Here is an 18573-nt window from a genome sequence, read left to right as displayed (position 1 = left end):
TATATATATATATATATTACTTTGTATAGTAAATCTTCTTCTTTGAATCAAGCCTTTTTAAAAAATAAGCAAGCAAACAACCCCACAACAACACGGGTTTTGGGTCACCTAAAAGTATTTAAAAACCTCTCCCAATTTCCAGTCTCCTTCTTCTGTTTAAGTTCTTTCTTTGAGCCAGTCTGGCATATAATTTTGTTCAGCTTCCTAAAAGTGTCACTTTTAAATCATCAAATGTATATGTTTGTTAATATATAAGCTGGTGGGCTATTATATCTAAAGCTGATCGGCTGTTCATTCTTGCACACAGCAAATGTAATTACTTCTACCTAAGCTACTATTCATTTTTACTTCTGATATCAATCCCTTTTCCCATGTTAAGCTTTTTTGTCCAATCAGGGCATGGTAACACTTTATTTACCAGCTCTCTTCCAAAGACAGGAGCTTTCATAGACTACACAGCCTACTTTGTTGGATGCTATCTGACCCTTCCCTGCCTTCTACTTAACTTCAGACTAATATGGCTACCTACCTCTCATTAAATGATTAGCGTTAAACATCTTTCAGAACTGGGGCAAAGGGGATGAAGTTTATTAAAATGTGAATCAAAGCACAGCCAAGGAAAAAAACATTGTTAAAGACATCCTGAGGGGAGAAGGGGTGCTTTATTCTGCACTCTCAGAGATTGATTGCATTAGTTGTAGGGCAGGGCAGTATTTAAAATGAGAAACAGCAGAAAGGTCTGAAATGCCTTCTGATAAAGAAGCAGGGCTTTTCTTCTGATTAAAGGAAAGATGCAGGATGTACCAAACTGATGTAACAAAAGATTGACACTAGGGAGAAAAGATTTCCCAGAAGTCACCTCAATAACTGCCAATTTATAAGAAGAAGAGGCTTGATAGAACATCAAGTAGCAGTAATAACTGAGCCTTATATCAGTACTTGGGCATGATTACCACTGAAAAAAACATTTTTTACTATCCTAGGTTTAATATTTGCTATTTCTGTACTTGGGATAGAAGAATCTATAGCATTGCAATCACTGTAAAACTGGCATATGTTGAACTTACGCTGGCTAGAAAGGTTTTGTACAAATTAGAGATCATCAAAGCCTAGATTTCTGCATTACTCTCTCAGGCCAACATGGTCATCTTCTTCAAGAAAAGCAAAAGGAAACACAATGGGAGATAAAGGGCCACTGACATGAAGGAATAGATCTGTCTTTTCAGAGTATTCTTTCTAGTTCTCACAAAAAACTGAAGACACCTCTATATGTATTATATGCTCTATAAAATTAGAGCCTAAGAAAAGGATAGGGTGCAAAGGAAGACTAGTCTGTTGGTAGAATCTTGCTACTGAGTGACCAGAGACATACTGTCTCCAATGGCCACCTCAGTCATGGATTTCCTATGCAGATCACGTTTTGTGCAACTAACCAGGTAGCCTATAAGGTGCCACCCTGCCCTACCTTCTGCCTGACTTCAAACTACCACAGTTAACTACCTCTGTTTAAAGAAACAGATGAGGTGTGAATCCCATGGAAGGTTCAGCATAATTTACCTCCTTTATAAAATTGGGAGCGAGTATACAAAACAATTTGTAAAAAGCATGGATCTAATCGAAGCAAATTTTGGGAAGTCTTTCAGAAGAAAAAAACCATGGCAGAGTCATTTGAAAATGGTTCTTCTTGGTTTTTTTAAGAGGATGTGTCAAGAAGAAAATAACTTCTTAAATTAGAACCTGCATCACATGTCAGGCCACAGCTTTGAACTTGGGACCTTAACTTGGCCAGCATGGCTGCTCATCTCAGGCTGTCATGCTATGGCTGATTTCCCAGACTAGTCAAGGCTGGCCTGAAGCCTCCAGTACGGCCAAGTGTTCTGCCTGCTCTTTGTCACCACAGTTTCTTGAAAAAGGACACTGTTTTATGATTGTTATAAACACATCGCTTGAATCTACAATGAAAAGATAAAAATCACCTCTAATTAATGAAACTTCATTAGTAAAAGAAAGTGTAATATTAAGGTTTCCAATCTTTCATTATCTCTTAGAACAGGGGTGGGCAAAATGTGGCTTGAAGGCCGGATGCGGCCCACCAGGCCATTCTGTCCCACCTACGGGGCCCCTAAAAAAATTTAGAAAATTAATATTTATCTGCCCCTGGCTGCCTATCATGTGGCCCTTGATGGCTTGGCAACATTCAGGAGGCGGCCCTCCACCCAAAATAATTGCCTGCCCCTGTCTTAGAAGCATTAAAAGCCGGTAAGATTTAACCAGATTTTTTTAATGCAATCTCAAGCTTGAAAATACATTCATAGTTTTTCTTGCTACATTTTTAAATGTGAAATAACTGGCAGAGAAAAGGTTACACAATGACAGACAATGATAGGAGGAATGGACAGAGGCACACCACTCTCAGAAGGGTCTTGAACTTCATCTGGTAGGAAAAAAACAAAACCAAAAGTGTGGTCATTATGACGGACAGGAGTAGGGGTCTTAGTATGCCCAAACCTATAAATATTGCTTTAAATTGTTCAAAGTCTTTTTTGCTATGATTATTATTATCTGTAGTCCCAATTGGAAATAAAACCAAACAGTTCAATTTTTTATTATTACTCCCTTCAGAAATTTGTTAACTAGCCCGTTTAATATAGTCCTCAAGAAATGAACACGCACTCTAAAGTCAACCATGATTCAGATGTCTAATCTCCTGAATGCCTTTATTCTGCCCCATTAAGTACTTGCTAACTTGAACAATACACTCCTTGATTCACACCTTTATTCTTAGATTTATTTTAAAAACAGTTTCTTTGTATTACTTGTACTATTGAGATGCAATACTAGCTACTGCAACCATGACCAAGAACATAAATACAAAAAGGCTAGCTGCGAGGCACAAGAAATTGGTAAATGGGTAATATTGTTCATACTGATGACAAAGGTAGTGCATTGGAAAGGAGATTTATTAAAACATCTACTTATTATGTAAAACCCTTTACACATTTCTTACACTGAACATACACACACCAGCAGTGACATCCTGGCCCCACTGAATTCAATAGGAAAACTCCCACAGATTTGAGTGAAATCATATTTTCAAGATCTGAAAATGTGTGTTGAGCTAGTTATATTTCATATTATATGAACTACATTTTCTAGAAAGAAAGCAGTTCCCTTGATGCTTCTCACAACAGCAGGGGACTGCACTTGATGACCTAGCCCCATTCCAACCTGGGTTCCTATCCTGCATAGTCTATAAAATGCTCCACATAAAAACATTCATTCAGCCTCAAGAGCGGTAATTACAACTTTCCCTCCCTCCCCAACAGGATTTTTACATGCAATTCAAATAGTAATTGCTTATTATTATACACGGAGCTAAAGATAAGGAAAGCAATGCAAAACTGTTCACCTGGGTATATCTCTATTAAAACCCCCCCAAATATTATTTGGAATGGACTATAATGGATAAGAATATAACACATCAATAAAAATGCTATGGAAAGAATCCCCCCTAAAGAATTAGGGCATTCAGCTTTTATTTTATTTTTGTAAAGTCTATGTTTCCTTAAAGTGCAAAGATTCATGCTTTATTAACTAAGATATTTGATTAGCACAAAGAAAATGAGAAATTAATAGAGGAGAAAATCCTTTGTATGAAGTTTGTTTTATTATAAGTGCATCCCAGAATTCTCCCACTTGAGAAAACTTATTACAAATATTTTAACACCCTATGAATTTTGTTATTAATAACAGATCTTGTGGACCATAAGTGGCTAAGCACCCTGAACCACTCAAGAAATTGAGTAGTATTATTACTATTATTATTTCAGATACACTACACTGTAAAATTAAGTAGTACTTTTGTATACCCGCACCTCTCCTTTGTATACTTTCCCCCAAGCAAATTGAGGTCTCTGCTCTAGCCATCTGTAGGCAGCAGTAGTTTGTCAGCAATACAAATAGAAATAATGTTAAGAATGTTTCTGTTTATGGCCTCAAAAGATAAAAACCTGTGAATACTCCACTGTAAAAAAAACAAAATGGGTATGGCCAGATGAATCCTACAGCCCTAAATTCCATGCATCACCCCGGCTAACTTACAGCTTTATTTAATTTTTTAAAGGAAATCTGGGTCCCGTTCCCACAAACTGAAGTATCTGTTGGTTTGAACCCTGTCATGTAATGGTGGAAAAAACCCCACTCATAAAGCCAAGAATAGCCATTCTAATTTCACATTTAGGCTTTAGTTTCTCCGCATCGTAGGTCCCCTGTCAGTGAAATGGGGATATTAATAGCAAGGCTGTCCAACTCAGGGTCAGTGGGTTCATGGCTGGCTGCTATTCCCTTTCCCCTGCCCTCACTTTGGATGTTTGCCGCCACAGGATGTTTGAGCTCCCCTTCCCTCTTGCAGCTTCCACTTTCTGCTCCCACACCTGGGGTGGGGAGAGGAAGCCCATATGGTGTGCAGCTCAGCAGGCCCACGTGCCATGCACCATGCAGACCTTGGGTGCTCAGAAGTTAGACAACCCTGACAATAATATTGTAATTTAAACAAAGCCCTTTGAGATCCCTGGTTGAAGGGTGCCATTCAAATAGTAGTACAATACCATTCTTAGCAAGAGTATTACATACTCTGCCTATTTCAAATGAAGCTCAAGCTGACTGGGTTTGATGCTCACTTTCTGATTAGGAGACCAAAAAAGAAGCAGCAGGAAAGGCAAGAAGAAAGTGTCCACTGGAAAAAGACATGGTGAAAAAATGGAATAGAACTTGAACAAAAGGGACAAATAAATACAGTGAGTGTAAAGTAGGTAGCTGAGAAAGAAAAAATAATTATTAAAATATGTTTGTTTACTTTATAGAGGGCACGGATAATGTCAGCTTTGCAGTTAAGGGATCTTTTCTCTCTAATATTGTACATAAAACACAGAATTCTTATTAGTGCTTTTTAATGAACTTCCCTTGAAAAAATTCCATATCTATAAAATTAGGAGGGAGCGATGGTTCACAAACTAACTACATTTGTGAATACTGCCAGTCCACAAAACAATTTGAAAGGTCAACTTAAAATCTATCCGGTTCTGCAGGGTTTACTCTCTCTAATTATAATGCCAATCTTTAAAGGGTAAAGTCAATTTTTACTATATTTAGATGCAGAAACATAAAACCATCCTCTCATACCCACAGCTTTACAGAAAATAGGAAGATTAGCTATATGTAATTATGACATTAAAGGAATGTAACTTTCACCACGAAGCCAGATCCTCTGCTGATATAAGTCGGTGAAATAATGGTTTTCAGAAGTGATTTTAGATGCCTCAGTTTTGGAGCGCCCAGCTTGAGACACCTCAATGGGATATTATTTTTAGTAAGTGCTGAGCATACCTTTTAAAGGATTTAATAATGGCAACACAAACCTTGGAGGCACTGAAAATGGTTAGTTTTTAAGACGTATCTAAGTTAAGTCCCTATTATTTCTTAAAGTTTAACAGGAATGAAGAAGCATGTTTCTGTTAGAAAAGGATCTCTAACGTGTTAGTATCAAGCGAAATATTTTTCCCGCCTGTTTAGATATGCTTCCATCTCCCCCCCGACCCCGAAACACTATAGCATCCATATGGTAAATCCATTTCCAATCTTTCCACTAACCATCTGCTTAGGTGGGTGAAACAAAGCACAATAGGTCTCTAATGTTTTTCTTTTCAGGTACCTTTTAATGCTGCAGAAAAAGTCTTCTTAAGATAAAATCCTTTAACCCCAAAGCACAATCTGGGAAGTGGTAAGCACAACTCTAGTGTAACCTTAACATTTCACATTTTTACACCACCTGAAAATTTGTCCTTAAGAACTGTGAGGTTAACATTTGCTTTATCTAGTTAGCACATAGCTAGCAGGTTGCTAATAACAAGACAAGACCTAAAAAAATCCTCAGTAATGACCACCTCATTCTACATTTTGCCATTCCTCACTCCACTTTCAAGAACACTACCTATCTATTTGGTAGAAACTATTAACTGCAAGTTCTGCATTTTTGCGTTTCAAAAGTTAGGGTATACGAAGCCAAACTCTTTATTGCTGATCACATCCAGGATTAGACTGAGCTATGTCTTGCAATGTGATGGGATGGTACTATACGCTGTCTTCAGTGGACCCAGTTCCATTGGAGCTGTCCACTTCTGAAAAGAACCGAGTGAGGGAACATTTGAAATAACTGTTGGCAAAAAATATACTATTTGTGTGCTACGCAGGGATTGTGAGCACGTTGTTAGAAAATGAAGAAAGGGAAGAAAACCACAATGCTGCTGCTTAGGGGGATTAACATGTTGAGCCATTTTTTTTTTTTAAATAGAGTCAAGGCTGAATGCATGCCATAGGCAAAGAAAAAATAATGATCTATGTAAAGTATGGATCATTTCATAAAACAGCCTGTGTATGTAACGTATGCCCCATTGTCTTACATGTACAACCTATTTGAAGCATTGATATCTGGCTGCAATCAAAGGTGCATATTTTGCAATTATGGAGGGCTAATCTTGTTTTTAGGTTAAATCTTATTCAGGTAAAATTCCCACTGAAGTCAAAGGGAATTTAATTGAGAGTTAAAGTGAGTAAGGCCTTTATGATTTAGCTTACGGCATTTATGTATCACACCTTCATAAAGTTTTACCTGCTCATACCATTTATTATATTAAGAGAAATATAATCCTCAAATGAATTCGCCATTTAAAAATATATAGAGCAAAAATATTTTGAAAATAAACAAACAACTTGTCACTAGCCTATAGACACTTAGCAGGGATGAAATCTCTCCCCAACATGATCCAACATGTTCCTGTACAAGTTTAGAATTATTTTACCCTACTGAAAGCCAGCTAATGATATTTTCTGCAACCCAAGCTTTTAGGGAGACAGAGCCTCTTATCCACGTAGTGTTATTTCATTTCATCTGGTTGTTTTACAGGCTTGCCCATGAAATGGTAGTTACCCATTTCAACTATGGAAAAATGGGTGAATTTTACTCCTGTGGAGATGGCCAGGAAGATATTGTTTTGCGGAATATAAGAGAAATTGTCCCATGATGATATAGTCTTTCCCTAGTATATGGCCAAGAACAACCACTGATTCTTCCGTTGAGGCTGATTGGTGAATTCCCTTCCCTAACTGCAACACACTGGAGAAATTACAACAGAGAGAATCACTTTGCACTCCCTTCTCCCTCTCTGTCACACCCTCTCACTCACCATGTTAGAATGACTTAGCTTTGTATGGCACAACCCTGACTCTATTTCACTCCCAGCCTTTCCTCATTAAAAACCCTTTGGACTAGGACAGGAAAAATTCATGAATAGCAGTGCTTCATAGTACATGAGGAATGTGGACTATTTGTAGGAACTCTTTAGAATTCTGGGCATGTTATGAATAGTGAATGACACCTGTGGAACAAATTTATTGTGCTTTTTATTAATTATGGATACATAGCTATTTTGGGATTAAGATTTCATTCCTTTAAAATCTAAAATATCTGCATTTCAAATATTACAGTTTTTAAGCACAATTATAACACCAACAATAGGGTAATAACAAATTTTGACTTTTACTTCTTAAAAGATATATATTTAGGTCATATAACACAGATACAGAGAAATATTTCAATCCTGTAAAAATGTCTCTTGCAAATCTCTTTGAAGTATTAGCTTTCCACAACCAGACTTGTTTTCATATTCACTTGTGCAATTTTAATGTACCTGAAACAATGAAAGATTACTGTAGCAGAAGCTCTCTGTAGGCTGAAGTCTGACTACCAAAGGGGGCCTTCCATACAGTAGAATATGCTGCTGCATGGGGTCATTACAACTGATGGAGCCCATGACAAATCTGTACCAAAGCAGACAAAGTACAATTGGGGTAGAGAGGCCTTTGACTGTGTAAGTCCCATCACCAAAGACTGAAATGAACTCATATCTTGCTCCAATAAAGAAGGCTAAAAATACAAAGAAAAGGAGAAAAATATTCTCTTCCCTGGCTATCTTCCTCCTGTATACAGCACCAGAAACGTTTCACTTTTAAGAGGGGAACAGATAAAATGTCCATTTTACAATAGCTGTATTTTTCTAATTGCACTATTGTATTAAGGACTACAAATGTTTTAGATCAGATAATATTAGACAGATTACCAGAAGAGTACAGTTCCACTTGTTAATAGCTTAATTGATCTTCAGACAGCTTTGGCAGTGGCCCTCAACTGTGATAATCAAAACTTCCTCTTCCCTCAACCCCCTAAAAAGGGTACCAGCTTTTGTGGTAAGATTACAATGAGAGAAAATATTAATAGGAGTTACCTTTTGAGCATCAGGAACATTTTTTGGTGACCTGCTATTACCAAATCTTTTCAGATGATAAAATGTTGAAGGCTGTATACAGATTTTAGTAAAGTCCATAGAACAGAAAGATCTAGTCATTTCCAAATTTTTTGTCCTTGAAATCATCTTTAATAACTTGGTATTTTTTAACCATCATTAATGACCTGGTAATATTAAAATGCCTTATCCAAAAATGATAGGATATTTTAATATGCACACAAAACAGGGCAAGTTAGTACAGATTTTGCTTAAACATCATACTCATTTTTTACTCACTTCTCCAAAGGCCAAAACTACTTTTCTTTTGAATTTTTGTTGCACTGAAATACAGCAAGGGAAAGATGATGACATTATTCCTTCACACACCCTACTGAAGTTCTATTCTATCTATCCATCTAGATTTCTATTGGTTCTTTTGAATGGGTCTAAAGAAACTCTTTTATTTGTATAATTTATATGCCCTTCCTATGCCTGCATACTGCCAGTTTAGATATGTCACCTGTAATAACTATGAAAAATTGCTATGTGCCTCATGCTCTATTTTTTCCATCTGCCTTAGAAGCTCACTCAACTACCAAAGGGAGTTCAGTTGCGAGTAGTAACAAATCTAATTTAACCCCACTAAGGCACAATTCTCTGGTCCTAATAGCTATTCTGAAAAACCCATCAATAGGAGGACTCTAAAATCTAGTTCGTCTCTTTTATGAGAATGAACTAGATTACCTAGAAGAATGCATTTCTTAAAGAGATACAGATAACTCAAAGATATCCTAAGGTAAAATTGTCAGTACTATAAAATATTGACATTAACAGTACCTTTATACCAGTTTCTTGTAGCTTATGTTATCCTAAAGAGTAGTGATCAACCCAGGGAAAGAAATTATTTTCTGCATTTAGAACTGAGGACAAGAGAAGCATAAAAAAAAAAGGAGGGAACATTTGTTATAAACCTGAACTTTATTTCAGCTACTGCTTACTGGAAAGGCTGCAATTCTCTCTCATACAATATGTCCAAAATATAATGTACACTTCGTTTTTGAAAGACAGAATGAAGAAAAAAATCTTCCTTTGTAGTAAGTAACTGAGTAGCAGTAGCTAGGGAGCCATGCCTGCCTGCTGTCCTGCTTCCTACAAATCACTGGGGATTCGACTTTCAGTTTCACCCAATATGTAGCAGAAACTGTTTTTACTGTATTCCTCAAACAATGCACACTCCAATTTCCAGCAACTGTTTTTTTGGGGAAAAGGTGCAAGTTGTATATTAAGAAATATGCTATATTCATTCTTTATTTTAGTGAGATGTGATTCAAACAAGAGACACGTTAAATACACTATGGGGACATTTAACTTTTTTCCATTGGAATTCTCAGTTGAAAGTCTCTTTGTTCAACACACACACATGGTGCATCTACACATGCAGTTAATGCAACTGAATAAACTACTCCCAGGTACTGCATCTACATGTGCACCTGGGACAACAGCAAACTGAGCTGGGGAGGTGCAGTTTAAGCCAGGACTGCTCTGTCAGTGACTACACATGCACTGCTGTGCAGTAAATAACTCCACAGTAGGAAAGTACTTGTATTTACAGGTACTAACCTGCTAAGGAGTTAATTACTTTCCTGCGGCCTAATAGCACTACACGTGTAGATGCGAGATGTTTACTGCAGAGCTAATTAGGCAACTCCATAGTAAGTGTCTCATGTAAATACACCCACCCACACAGACAAAATCTTTTACTAACATGGCCACTAAAGTCGGTCTTGGTAGATATTTGGTATTAATTTCAATCTAAAAGCCCAACAAATACTTCACAAAGGAGCTCCACATCCTGAAGCCTTTAAATGTACCAGAAAGGGATGGCAAGAAAGGAAGGGATGCTGTTCTTCCCTCATTACTGTGAATAGAGTAAAAAAAGAAGTGGTGAATCTTTATACATTTTGAAGTGAAAACAGAGGAGAACCCCTTTGCTTTACCCCTGGAGATGATGATGGAAATATCCTCTGAATAGGCAGAGAAGAGAACAGACTTATTGTTCTTTTCCAGAATATATCAATGGAAGAAAAATCACTTACCCATTTCAGATGTGCAACCAAGTATGGAATGGAAGCAATAACATTTTAAAAGGAAAAATCATTATTACCTGATCAGAGCATGGGGCATAATTTATCCAAAGGAATCATCAAGTTAATCTGTAGTAAGGAAGAAGCAATTTCATGGCTGAAACCAGGTTTTCAACTTGATGCTGTAAATGTCAGCGAAAGAACCATAGCTTTTAATTCAGAACCTTGAGTAGCTAACATACTACTAGCATTACCTACCAAATAAATTAAATGTCATTTTTATGAAGATTTTATGAAGCTTTACACTTAACAATGCTGGAATTTTCAAAGAAGTCAAAAAGATTTAAAGGCCCAATTTATGCTGCAATTCAATCCCTGCCTTTATCTTTCCTTTGAAAATCCCAGGTCAAGACTTCAACTTTAAAGTTTATAACCTCATGGGCATGAGCAAACCCAGTTTAGACCTAAACATATCTTTAAAGGGAAGTGCTACCCATATTTAAATCAAACTCTTTAACACTTCTGCACCCTGCAGGTTTTTGCTTTAACAGTTCTCTGAATTGAGAAACAAAGTCTGTTCGTTGTGAAATTGAAGCATCCAGTTTTATTTGCATATCACAACAGAACCAGGAAGATCCTTCAAATTGTTAAATGATTTGCCAGCATTTTTGTGATGGAGCCGTTAAGTGGACAGATATCCTACCAAGGCAGTGCTTGCACATCAGTGAGTATGACTGAATATTATTTTGCCTTAAACATGGATATTTGCCTTTAGCTTGTAGTAAACTCTGCTTGTTCTCAGCTGAAGTAAGAAATTGGCCAACTGAGTGGCTGCTTTGGGTCCTGACTCCTTCCCTCTGCATGCAAAATGTACCATGGAAGTGAGAATAGTGGAGTACTATGAAAACAATGCCAACATTGATAATTCCCTATACCAGATTGCTATTCCACACTGAGAAGCTGTAATAGGATGAATATACACATGTGGGTCAAGTCCTGTCCCAAGTAAGCCTGCTCAAGTGTCAAAAAATATTGCTCACTGTTGGAAGCTCTTATACTCTGGAAGCTCTTGATCAGCTTATCAGTCTATGCTACCCAGCATATCCCGACTTCTATGTACTTGCTGGAGTACAAGTTACAGAAAAAGGAGCCATGCAAAAACTCACATGCTTCTGCCAAAACACAAAACAAACCGAAAACCCCCCAACTGATTTAATTCAAAATGGAACGGGGTGCCTCTTGGGAGTTGCAGTTTTGAGCTCTAATTCAGAGATATTGTAGTCAGAGATGTTCATAAGGAACTCATGTCCCGTAGTGAGAGAGAACATGGTTTTCATGAAAACCCAAGCTCTGGAGGAGAGTAGGATCACAAGGCAGCCAAACAACTACTCTTGAGGCATAATTATGGCATTTTGGGTCTACGTTTTTCTTTTTTACTGAGCTTAAATATTTTGGCTTTACATATTTTGCATGAAAGTTTAAATGTTATGAGGGAAAACTTCATACAAAGCAAAAAATTAACTAAGCCAAAATCTCCCCTGGAAAAAATCCTATATTCTGATCAGTTCTGTGCATAGGAATGGTCATTTGGAAAATTATAGATGTAAACCATCATCAGATCAACGTGGAAAGCTCTGCTATCCTGCCTACTAGGTCACCTGCCTGAGGACACTCCACAAGTTTAATTCTGAATTCACTACCTTTGCTTTGACTTAGATTTTTCAGCATTGCTCTACTGAACTTTATCACCCTGGCACAGTACAAGTCTGGAAGTAGCTGTGTTCTTCACAGACATAATCAGACAAGAAAGAGTTAATGGTAAAATATTCGTGTCAAATTTGATTTTTCTTTCCCACTGTTCAAATCCATGAACGTTTTCATAATGATTTTATGGTCATTATTCAACACCTTCCACTGGAAGACTGATTTCCATTACAGCATCAGTATCAGCAAACTCTCATTTTGAATGCTTGAGACAAATGTTGAGGTTAAAGAATAGCTGATACTTAAACTCATGCATGATGCTGTATTTGTTATCAGTGTACTATCATATACTATATGGACAGATAATGCAATAATGTGCACGCTTATATATGCACAGTACGCATAATGGTAAATAATAAAGTTCTTTATAAAATGTCTGCAGTATAGTGTATAGATAGATACCGGAGGGCTGGCTTTACCCTGCTTCTCAGTTAGTCGGATTAGCCCATGCAGAACTCTGCTACCACAGCTATCACAGTTTAAGTACAACTAGCCTGGGTATTTGCATACTTCATTTCAGCTTGCAATGCAGATATAGGTCTTCACGTAATATCTCCTACAAGCCAGACTATGACTTTTGGAGGCTCCAACAAAATCAGATAACTGTGTCCTCCTTCCATTCACTATCACAACAGGAATAGCGTTAAAAAAAAGAGGATTCTATTTCAAACAGGAAACTCAAACTCATCAAAATCACTTGGATTTTTCTTTTTTTTCTGGTTAGAAGGTGTATGTAGAAGTACATGAATATATAAGGAATGGGGTTCATGATATTTCTCCATCACATGGCAAATGAAGATCTATTTATAACAAAACCCAAAATGTTGTGGGAGGAAAATAAGGGCAGAAAAAGCAAAAGTGCCTCTCATAACACATTAAATGGCACACTTTATATAACACTGACTTATCTTAAGTTGTACTCGGCCTGATTTAATAAAAAAGAAAATGCTGTTCATGTGGGTTTTTAAATGAAAGAAATTTTGTTAATTCTTTAATAATCCAACAATCCACCTTGTTACATACTTCGTTCATACAGAACAGCAACTATGCCTTTAAACATTTTGTAAACAGGATCTAGATGAATCGGGAGATGATAACGACTCTTCTTTTGTATTTGGTTCAAGTCCAGGTACTGTTTCTTGAGACCAAAAGAAACCATCTGTTTTGTGGCCTATGTGAAATGGGTTGATGATCTTAATATAACCTCCAGTGAGTTGATGTTCATCAGTTCCTTGATTGACACACTTGTTGGTAGACACGGTAGAGAGAACATAAAATGAATTACAGAATAGAATTTGACCTATTTTCACAGTAAGAATTGGACCCACAGAACAGCAATGAAGTTCATTGCTATGGCAATCTGGAGAAGCTTGCATTAATACTAGCCATACTATATCTGTCCTGCAGATAACAAAGGAGCAATTTCAGTTGCTATCATTACTAAAACACTAAATTTGCCTTAGAATTGCAATGTGGGACAGTACATTTTTCTAAATAACTCTATAGCATTCCAACAGAATTAATTCATATGCTGGTATTGAAAATGTTCTTCAGCTCAGAGCTAAGGATTAGAGATTTCTTAGTAAAATGTGATATACATTTTATATTGAAAACACTAATATAACTCTTCCCTTTCCATTCCAAACTCTCTCCTTTGCATCTTACAGCTTCAATTTTCCACCAGCGTCTCTCTGCTTTCTTTCCAAAATCCCATCCCCTCATTTTTACCTGGTTTCCTACTTTATTCACAAGCTTCCAAACTTAGTTTCTGACCAAACTAAATATAGTCACAAAAAATAATTTTAAGCTTCAGATTTACTAGTTCAAATGAGATATATAATATCATGTACATACTTGTGAACATGTATATAATAATAAGATATAAATATGGCTCAATTAAAAAGTGTATTAGAATCCACAAAGTGGACATAGTATTTTCCCTCATGGATGTTGCAGTATCATATGCATTATACAATTGATTTATTACACCAGGAAGTGTGTTAAAACACTGTTGTCTTTGTTGACAATTGACTGGATCACAGGAAACACATTTATTTGTGTTTTTTTCTGTTTATTTATCCTCCCATGAAGAAAAAAATGACTACTTTAATGCCTGGCAATGCTATAATAATCAACTGAAAATTTTCCATCTCTCATCTTTATCTGCAGGCTATCACAATCTGAAAAAAAATGACCAAGAAAGGCTCCACTCAATTTTCCAGCCTATCAGTTCAGGTAAATAATTGCCAAAAGCAATAGAACCCTGCTGTTTTTTTGTAGCCATGCCTTTTTATATAAAAAGGCAGATTTCATTAAAGCGTTAATGGTGTATATCATTAGTTCACAACATCAGTTACTCAAGGACACAACATTGCAGAAGAAAATACCTAGCTCCAAGCACTTACTGGTCCTCTAAAATAACAATGGTCATAAAGATGCACTGACTAAAAAGGAAACAGTATTCCATCAAGCTACACTCCTGATGGTCATATAATCATAGAGAAATAGGGTTGGAAGGGACCTCAGGAGGTCATCTAGTCCAAATCCCTGCTCAAAGCAGGACCATCCACAACTAGATTATCCCAGCCAAGACTTTATCTAGCTGGGTCTTAAAATCCTTCAAGGATGAAGATTCCACAACCTCTTTGGGTAACCTGTTCCAGTGTTTTACTACCGTCCTAGTGAGAAATTTCTTCCTGGTATCTAACCTAAACTTCCCTTGCTGTAACTTGAGACTATTTCTCCTTCTTCTGTCATTTCTCAACACTGAGAGCAGACTAGCTAAGGGGTTTTCAACCTTTTAAAATAAGTGTACCCCCAGCAGCCCCCTTTTTAATAAAAGTGTACCCCTGGGGGGTGGCAAGTGGCCAGACGTGGAACTAGGGGAGGGTGGTGAGCAATGGCAGCACTGTGTCTGTGCAGCCCTGCTCTTGCACTGCCTCAGCCCTGGGCCCATGAGGCAGCAGTGTGGGGCAGTAGCTCTTCATCCCCACCCGCCCCTGTGTAACCCATGGGATCTTTCAAAGTATCCCCAGGAGTACACGTACCCCCGGCTGATAACCCCTGGTCTAGCTCCATCCTCTTTGGAACCACCCTTTAGGTAGCTGAATGCTGCTATTAAATCCCCTCTCAGTCTTCTTTTCTCTAGACTAAATAAACCCAGTTCCCTCAGCCTCTCCTCATAAATCATGCACCCCAGCCCCCTCACCACTTTTATTGCTCTCCGCTGGACTCTCTCCAATTTGTTCATATCCTTTCTGTAGTGCAGACCCAAAACCTGACACACTAGTCCAGATGTGGCCTCAGCAGTGCTGAATAGAGAGGAATAATTACCTCCCTTGATCTGCTGGCAACATTCCTACCAATGCAGCCCAGTATGCCGTTAGCCTTCCTGGCAACAAGAACACACTGTTGGCTCATATTTAGCTTATTGTCCACTGTAACTCCCCAGGTCCTTTTCTGCACAGTAGCTGCTTAGCCAGTCAGTCCCCAGCTTGTAGTGGTTCATCAGAGTGTTCCATCCCGAGTGCAGGACTTTGTACTTGTCCTTATTGAACCTCATAAGATTTCTTTTGGTCCAAACCTCCAATTTGTCTAGGTCTCTCTGAATCCTCACCTTACCCTCCAGCATATCAACTACTCCTCCCCAGCTCAGTGTCAATCACAAACTTGCTGAAGGTGCACTGTATGCCGGCATCCAGGTCACTGATGAAGATATTGAACAAAACCAGCCCCAGGACTGACCCCTGGGGCACTCTACTTGATACTGGCTGCAAACTAGACATTGAGCCATTGACTTCTGCCCTCTGAGCCCAATGATCCAGCCAGTTGTCTATCCACCTTACAATCTATTCATCCAACCCATACTTCCTTAGCTTGCCTGTGGGAATGCTGTTGGAGTCTGTTCAAAAGCATTGCTAAAATCAAGGTATACCACATCCACTGCCCCTCCCCCCCTCCATCCATACAACCAGTTATCTCATCATGGAAAGCAATCAGATTGGTCAGGCATGACTTGCCTTTGGTGAATCCATGCTGACTGTAACTAATCACCTTCTCCTCCAAATGCTTAGCAATGGATTCCTTGTGGAACTGCTCCAAGATTTTTCCAGGGACTGAGGTGAGGCCGACTGGTCTGTAGTTCTCTGGATCCTCTTTTTCCCCTTTCTTAAATATGGGCACTATATTTGCCCTTCTCCAGTCATCCAGGACCTCTGCTCACTGCCATGAGTTTTCAAAGATGACAGTCAGTGGCTCTGCAGTCACATCAGACAACTCTCTCAGCATCCTGTTCTTTCACCACAGCTGGCTACTTACCTCTTCCCCAAAATGTGCTGCCAGGTGCAGTAGTTTGGGAGCTGACCTTGCCTGTGAAGACTGAGGTGAAAAAGGCATTGAGTACTTCAGCCTTTCCTGCATCCTCTGTCACTAGGTTGCCTTCCTAATTCAGTAAGGGACCCACACTGTCCCTGACCTTCCTTTTGTTACTGACACTTGTAAAAACCCTTCTTGCTACCCTTCACATCCCTTGGTAGCTGCAACTCCAAGTGCACTTTGGCCTTCCTGACTCCATCTCTGAATCCCAAAAAATACTTATGCTCTTCCCTAGTTGTTTGTCCAGGTTTCCACTTATAAGCTTCCTTTTTGTGATTTAGCTTACTGAAGAGTTCCCTGCTAAGCCAACTTGGCCTTCTGCAATACTTGCTAGTCTTCCTGCACATCAGGATGGTTTATTTCTGCACTCTGAGTAAGGCTACTTTAAAGTACAGTCAGCTGTCCTGGACTCTTCTCCCTCTCAGATTGGCTTCCCAGGGGATTCTGCCTATCAGCTGCCAAAGCTAGTTGAAGTTTGTTTTTCTGAAGACTATGGTCCTTACTCTGATTCTCTCCTTCCTTCCTTTCCTCTGATCCTGAACTCAATCATTTTGTGGTCATTGCTGCCCACATTGCCATGTACTGTTCCATTCCCCACCAATTCTTCCTTGTTTGTGAGGAGCAGGTCAAGAACACCGGCACCCCCAGTTGGCTGCTCCAGCACTTGCATCAGGAAGTTGTCCCAAACACTCTCCAAAATTGTCTTGGACTAGCTGTGCACTGCTTTATTGTCCTCCTAGCAGATGTTAGGGTGACTGAAGTCCCCCATGAGAACCAGGGCCCTGAGACTGGGAATTTTCCATTAGCTGTTTGAAGAAAGCCTCATCCATCCTCCTGGTCTGGTGGTCTACAGCAGACCCCCACCACAATATCATCCTTGTTTCTCTTCCCTCTGACCCTAAACCAGACTTACAATAGGCCTATGTCAAGTTTCATACTGGAGCTCTGAGCAATCATATGGCTCTTTTACACATGCCTCTTCTGCCATGCCTGTCCTTCCTGAACGGTTTATACCCATCCAAGACAGTGCTACAGTCATGCAAGCGATCCAACCAAGTCTCTGTTATTCCAATCAAAATAGAGTTCCATGACTGTGCAAGAACTTCTCATTCTTCCTGCTCGTTTCCCAGGCTCTGTACATTCATGTACTGGCACTTAAGATAACCAGCCAATTGCCCTGATTTTTCAGGAAAAATTAGAATGCCTCCCCTGTTGACCACTCCTGCTTGTGTTTCCTTGGGTCCAAGTTATCACCCCTTTTCTTGCTTCTCTAAGGCAGTTCTGCTATCCACAATTTACTTCATACAGATGGGGCAGGGACAAAGGAGGAGTACACCTCCCTGACCCGAGCTTGTAGGGATTTGGTGAGGAAGGTGAAAGCAGCACTAGAGCTTAGATTAGCTTCTGGGATTAAGGATAACAAAAAGTCCTTTTTCAAGAATATAGGTAACAAGAAGTCTTGGGGTAACATTGGACCCCTACGAGGCAGGGCAGTTGGTGACAGACGTGTGAGAGAAGGCAGAACTCTTCAACAAGTTCTTTGCCTCCATGTTCTTGTCCGCTGACAATGGGGTGCTCTCCGGTGACAGCGTAGAGAGGCCCGGGAAGGTTGTGAGTCTCCGGACTGTTAGTTCAGACCTAGTTAAGGACTACCTGGAGGGCTTAGATGTGTCCAAGTCAGCAGGCCCAGATGACCTTCATCCGCAGGTGCTGAGGGAATTGGCTGGTGTCATTGCGGAGCCATTGGCATGGCTGTTTGAGGACTCCTGGTGCTCGGGCCAAGTCCCTGAGAATTGGAAAAGGGCCAATGTGGTCCCTATTTTCAAGAAGGGCAGGAAGGAAGAGCTTGGCAACTACAGGCCAGTCAGCCTCACTCCTATCCTGGGGAAGGTCTTTGAAAAAATTATCAAGGGCCACATTTGTGAGAGCCCTGCAGGGGAAGTGATGTTGAGGGGTAACCAGCATGGGTTCGTGCAAGGCCGATCCTGCCTGCCTAACCTGGTCTCTTTCTA

General features: G+C 39.2%; 1 protein-coding gene and 1 long non-coding RNA gene across 7 annotated transcripts in view; one reads left to right on the top strand and one right to left on the bottom strand.

Annotated features, from left to right (window-relative positions):
- SYT1 (synaptotagmin 1) overlaps positions 1-18573 on the bottom strand; it is a 704251-nt gene that overhangs the window by 356636 nt on the left and 329042 nt on the right. The window lies entirely within an intron of this gene.
- Positions 1452-8332, top strand: LOC109295750. The gene is made up of 3 exons (XR_002096823.1): positions 1452-1504; positions 4659-4666; positions 8320-8332. It is a non-coding gene; the product is annotated as an uncharacterized LOC109295750 (long non-coding RNA).

The sequence above is a fragment of the Gavialis gangeticus genome, unplaced genomic scaffold (assembly GCF_001723915.1).
Source record: "Gavialis gangeticus isolate Ggan-Ray unplaced genomic scaffold, GavGan_comp1, whole genome shotgun sequence".
NCBI classification, from domain to species: domain Eukaryota; kingdom Metazoa; phylum Chordata; order Crocodylia; family Gavialidae; genus Gavialis; species Gavialis gangeticus.
This window is presented reverse-complemented; position numbering and strand designations above follow the sequence as displayed.